The 6,167-nt window shown below is 51.9% G+C and overlaps 1 pseudogene; it reads right to left on the reverse strand.

Moving 5' to 3' along the window:
* Window positions 1–515: 515 nt before the first annotated feature.
* Window positions 516–2,306, reverse strand: LOC139052592 (uncharacterized; annotated as a pseudogene).
* Between the last annotated feature and the right edge of the window lie 3,861 nt (window positions 2,307–6,167).

The following is a 6,167-nucleotide window of genomic DNA, read 5'->3' on the forward strand; positions in this document are numbered from 1 at the left end:
TGCCGATCCTGGTGGGAAAGGCCGGATCCGTGATTAGGTTCAGTGCCATGTCGATGGCGTCTTGCATCAGCTCTCTCCCCTTGACCGTCGTTCTGTGGTAGCCCCAGTCTTGGATCGGAGCGTTAAAGTCTCTGCACACTACGAGCGTATTGGTCCCCGCGACTGAACTCGCTTTGTGGAAGAGTGCCTTGAATTTCTCTTGTCCATGGGACGGATTGCTGTAGACGTTCACCAGGAACGTACTCTCCTTCCTCCTCTTGCCCGTGATTACTTCCACCGTCCAGTGTTCGATGGCGCTTCTGCCGATCCTATCGTGTTCCATGAAGGTGATCCCTTTCCTAACGAAGGTGCAGACCCCTCTGCCCTTGTCCTTGGACGTGTCATTGAATCATTATCATCTTGAATCTTGAATCATTATGACGTCTGGTTTCCTCGATAGTTGCTGCAAGTTTTGCTGCACCACCGCTCTCTTGCCGGTGAAGCGTTGGAGTTCCACTGCCAGACCAAGAAGTCTCTCACTGGTGGTGTGGATGGTGCGGTACGTGCTGTCCCGTCCATGATTGCTGCAGTTTGGCGATGATCTGTGCTTCCGTACCTTGTATTTGTGCCTGTATCTACGTCTGCAGCTGTGCTTGCATCTGCGCAGCCATGTTCTTGATCGTGCTCTGTATGTTCGTTGGCATCTGCTGAACTGTTTGCGCGAGCGCAGTGAGGCGTTCATTGGTTACCTTGCTGGTCGCCTCAAGACGGTCGAGTCTGTCGTCCTGTTTTTCGATTCTCTCCATTATCTTTCGTTCCTTGGTGCCCTCTATGGCTCTCCTCTTGGGAGCCGGTCCCGCCTCTTTCGTGGCTCTCGGGTCCACCTCAACCTCTGGTTCGTCCTCGGTTATCTCTTCTTTCCTCTCTTGTGCGGGCTTCGGCAGCAGTTGCTGCTGTTGCGGCAACCCAATTAATGTCGTTAGCTTCTCGTTGATTTCCTTGATGGTTGCGTCCTGTTCGGTGATTCTCCGCTTTAGCATCTCGTTCTAATCTCTCAGGGCTTTTACCACCCCGTTCTCTCCTTGGATCTTCTTCGCGGCGTTTTGTGCTGATGGTTGTCTCTTTTCTGCCATGTTTGCCTTGACTGCGTCAGCCCAGGCGACTCTCTCCCTCGACTGTAACGGTCTGTGGCGGCTGGCCCTCCTGCCTTCCTTGCTGTTATCCCTCTTGTGGCTGCTGTGGCTGCCTCGATTCCCCACGAGGTCTCTCGGCATACGGCGCTCGCAGTGGCGGAAAGCCTTCCGGATCTGGTTGTTGCTGCATGGCTTCCATCTTGCGTTCCCATTGCCGTTTTTTGACCATGTAATGCATCTTGTACTCGTTTTTGCATTCTCTCTCGCCCGTTGCATGCTGTCCCTCGCGGAGCTTGCACTTGGGCTTGCATTCGCGTTTGTAATCCTCGCTGAGGTTCACGTTTCCGCAGCCCAAGCACACTCTGGTGTTGGGATTCGGGCATACGTCTCTTCTATGGCCGACCTTGCCGCATTGCATGCACACGTCAAAGTGCTTGCAGTAAAGCCCGCACCTGACTAATATCGAGCCATACTTGACGTAGTTCGGTACTTTCTGTCCTGCGAAGAGTACTATCGCCATGGTTGTATTGCCGATTCTGTGCGCCTCCACCGCTAGGGAGTTGCACGGGTTCACGATGTTTTCGGCTATCTCCTGCGGGGAGTCGCCTACAACTATGCCTCGGATGACTCCCTTGACCGCACCGTCCGGCGCCGTTCGGTAGCCGCTCACTTCGTATGTCCTGCCTCCTATGTTAAGGGCTTTGACCTTAGAGTATAGCGTGGCAAGCCTCTCGTCCGAGGTGCTGACGACGATGATATTTTGCTGCGCGTTCATGCAGATGGTGTCTGCTTTGGCTTCTTCCTTCGTTACTCGAGCCGCTCTCATGACGGCCGACATAATAATAGAAACCTCAGTTCTCGCTACGTTGAGACCTCCACGTGGTCTCATGACTATCTTGGTGTCTTCTTTCGGCATGTCTGTCGGCATCCTCGCCGCTTTCGTTACCGATGCTTAGCATAGCTGGCCCTAGTCTTGGGTCTAGACTGGCGAGTAATGGCGGCGGACTCACCGTTTTCCTTGCCGGCCATGATCTGCTTGATGCGCTTGCCTAAGGCCGACCAGCCTTCGGCTTCTTCCGGTGTAATGTCCCCTCCATGAACTTCAATGCACGTGTGCCCGCCGAGACTGCCGATGCTCCGTGCTGACGCCATGTTGTCTCCCATTGACGTGGCCACTTCCATTTGGGACGCCATCTTGGTCGTAATCGTCACCGTGTTAAGACTAGCGGTCGGGCCCGTCTCCACCGGTGGCCTTAATTACTCGTGTGAGGCCTACGTTAGCCTTAGCGGAAAGTCCGCACCGCAACACAAAAAGTCCTCTCGTAAATCAAGAGAATCACGCACCGCTTCGTCAAAACTGCTACTGGTCGATGCCCCGCACCTTCGCGCACACTTTGGTACTAATTATATTGCGGTAACTGCAAATTAACACTGCGTCAATTGACATAATACCAGGAGTTGATGAGAAGCCCGGCTCTTCCGCAGTCGTCTTCCCCTTCTTCTACTCAACTCGACCAGCGTCGTCGCGGCCAGGAAATTGTCCACGTCTCCCGGCTCAAGCAGTGCCATGACCCCCCTGTGTTTTCCTGTCCTTAGGTCGCCAGGATGGCTACTCTTTCAGTGGGCAGTGATTGTACTGAAGGCACTCGTCATTAGGCATGGTGCTAGTGAATGAGAAGAAGACGACGAGGAGTGCTTTCTTCCCCGTTTCGATATAGCACCGACCTGGTTAAGCCTGCCGCTGCAACCTAGAACTAGTGCTGCTAGGCGAAGACCCCCGTTGCACTAGATGTTGAAAGTAGTATTAGCTGTATGAAGGTACTACTACAAGTATGAAGCTACATATTGTATGTCTGTAGCAGCTGTACATAGCTGCTACAGCATCGTAGCTGTCGCCATTGGATAGACGCCGAACTATTCAGTTGTGGGTGAGGTGGTGAGTAACCACACAGATGCAGTTTATAATCTTTAGCGAGCGGGATTGAATTCCGGCCACGACGGCCACATTTCGATGGGAGCGAAATGCGAAAACACCCATGTACTTAGATTTAGGTGCACGTTAAAGAACCCCAGGTGGTCAAAATTTCCGGAGTTCTCCACTACGGCGTGCCTCATAATCAGAAAGTGGTTTTGGCACGTAAAACCCCGTAATTAATTTTTTTAAATCTTTAGTTATACCACACAATGTAGCAGTAATCGTGTTATTCATTGTTATTCCCCCCTACCCTGGACGTCCGAGACGCGCGAGCGGGTGACAGGTTCGAGCGACGCAGACACTGATGTACGAAGGAACAAAACTTGTATTTAAAAATAATTTAAGAAGTTCAGATACAAGATTGCGTAATTTCGGCCGTAATTCGGTTACAAAGAGCTTAGCTGGTTTAGATCAGATAGGGCGACCATGGGCCCTATAACGTAAAACTGTTCCAATATGTTTTCATTCCGATCTCCTGACTTCTAATTTGCGTAACCACCAACGTAATCATCCGGCGGTCACCCGCAGGGTTGTCTCAATAGACCAATCAAACGCTCTTCTTCATAGAAGGTCACTTTTCTTTGCTTGAAAAACGAATATCATTGACTACGCTGAGCGGCTTCTTTTATCTAATTGGCTGACAAGAGGCGAGGAGCCCACTCGAGGGCAGAGGAAACCGATAGGGCCGGGCCACTGCACTGAAAGTCGACAACTGAATGAAGAAGGTGATACCGGCGTCTGCAACTGGTCCGCTTTCCCCGATTTAGCTTGCGGTGGCTGGTCGAAAATTGCGGTAGCATGCAACGGAAGCTTAAGAATTGTGCTAAAATGGATCCTCAGCAATGAAGAGTTGGCAGAATGAGGTAGTAAATGTGGAAAAAGGGCTCGAAAAGGTTACACGACCACGCAAGAAGTTTTATTACACGCAAATAAATTCATGCTCTCCGGCAGGTGCTAGTAGTCAGCGCCTGAGCGATCGCCGGCAGCCATGTTTTATTTCTTTTGTAATGGGGTAGCCTGTGGCTATTCAGAAGCAAATGTAGCTTTTTTTTTCGGCATATTGATAAGGAAGAGCAGCCACAGTGTGGCTGCCGTAAGGAGGAAGAAGATGGCGTGGGCCCGCTGGATATAGGGTCGCCATCTATTCCACAGTTGGTCTACGTGTAACTATATTGTAAATAGACTTGTACATCAGCTACACGAAACATAAATTTGGTGAAGGCGGACGTTCCCCATCCGCGCCATGGAGCTCCGCAGTGGTCGCAACAGCGACAGTGTAATTTCGGCGCCTGCTAGTGCCACTTCACCTTCGCAAGCGTCTCCGCCGGCAGCCCCAACTTGTGGCGGCGTTTCCCGCTTTCAGGATCCTGGTGTTTTCACCGGAGTCGGCAGTCCTGATGTTGACGACTGCCTCCACCTATACGAACCTGTCAGCGCCAGTCACAGGTGGGATCCGACTATTATACTTGACAACGTTATTTTCTTCTTCGACGGAGCTCCACTGGCATGGTTCGAGACTCACGAACAGGAGATTTCGACTTGGGATCTCTTCAAAGAGAAGCTCCATCACTTTTTTGGCAATCCGTTTGGTCACCTAGTCAATGCTCAAAAAGCCCTTGCCACACGTGTGCAGACGTCGACCGACTCCTACGTGTCGTACACTCTCGACGTATTGGCCATTTCTGCCAATGCTGACCCGAAAATATCTGAGGACGACAAGGTTAATCACGTCCTCAAAGGCATTGCTGACGACGCCTTCAATTTACTGGTGTTTACAAACGTCACCAGCATCGATACGATTCTAAAGGAGTGCCGCCCTCTCGAGCATTCTAAAAGCCACCCAGTATCCCCGCACATCACGCGAGCTCCAAACACAGCTGCCACGTCATCTTGCGACGACCACTTTCACCAGCAGTCGCGATGTGACAACTTGACCCGCATTATTCGTCGTGAGGTCGAAGCTACACAACCAGCGACCCCTTCATTCCCGTCACCTGATCTTTCTCTTGTGACAATCTTCTTGGTCCAGGCCGTCGTGCGTCAAGAGTTGACAACGTCGGCCTGCAAGCGATTCTTTCCTTACCCTCGGAACCTGTTTCTCAACGCACGGCCCCACCCCGCTCTTCTTACTCTTCTTACGCACAGCGCAAGCCTTACGAATGGCGAACCGTGGACGACAAACCGATCTCTTTTAACTGCCGACGCATTGGACATGTCGCTCGCCACTTCGACAGCCGCTGGTCTTCTACGACGCACTATTCTCCTGATTACCACCCTCGTTCCTCTAGCGCATTTTTTTCTTTCGATCCTTTTATACCCGCCCCATCATCGGACCCTATCACACCTATGGCACGACCCCCTTACTTCCACTCGCCTTCTTCCTTCCACCGTCAATCTCGTTGGCCTCGGTCATGCCGTGCTCCTTCTTCGACCTACTTGCCGTACCCCAACCAGAAAACTAGACAGTGCAGCTTCTGGAGGTGAAACGGCAGTGGCGACATTGGCACGAAATCCTCGCTTCACCTTACCTAGGACCAAGAATCTTTTGGACGTTCTCGTCGATAATGTTCCTGTGTGCGCGTTGATCGACACCGGGGCGCCTGTGTCCATTATGAGTACTGCTCTTCACCATTGGCTCAAGAAAGTTCTGACGCCTGCCCCAAACCGAGTTGTACAAGTCGCCGAAGGAGGGACTGTCGCTATTGTTGGCAAGTGCTCTGCCCGACACCATTGCTGAGAGACACACCGTCATCCTCTTCCCCATCATCGAGCGTTGCCCTCACGAACTCACTCTTGGGTTGGAATTCCTTGCCAATAATTCTGCCCTCATTGACTGTTCGGCCGGCTCCCTTTGTCTTGCGTTGCCTCTTCTTGCCAACCCTGTGGACCGGCCTACAAGCCGATTGCGCTGCACGAATTTTATTCGCGTGCCACCTCACTCTGTGAAACCCGTGGACTTATTGTTCTCACCAGCTGTACCTGACGACAGTTACGTGGTCACACCTATTCCGGCCATTATACTTACACATGGTGTTACCGTGCCGCACACTGTGCTGACAATTACTGGCAACCGCGCCTTC

Source organism: Dermacentor albipictus, unplaced genomic scaffold (assembly GCF_038994185.2).
Source record: "Dermacentor albipictus isolate Rhodes 1998 colony unplaced genomic scaffold, USDA_Dalb.pri_finalv2 scaffold_27, whole genome shotgun sequence".
Lineage (NCBI taxonomy): Eukaryota > Metazoa > Arthropoda > Arachnida > Ixodida > Ixodidae > Dermacentor > Dermacentor albipictus.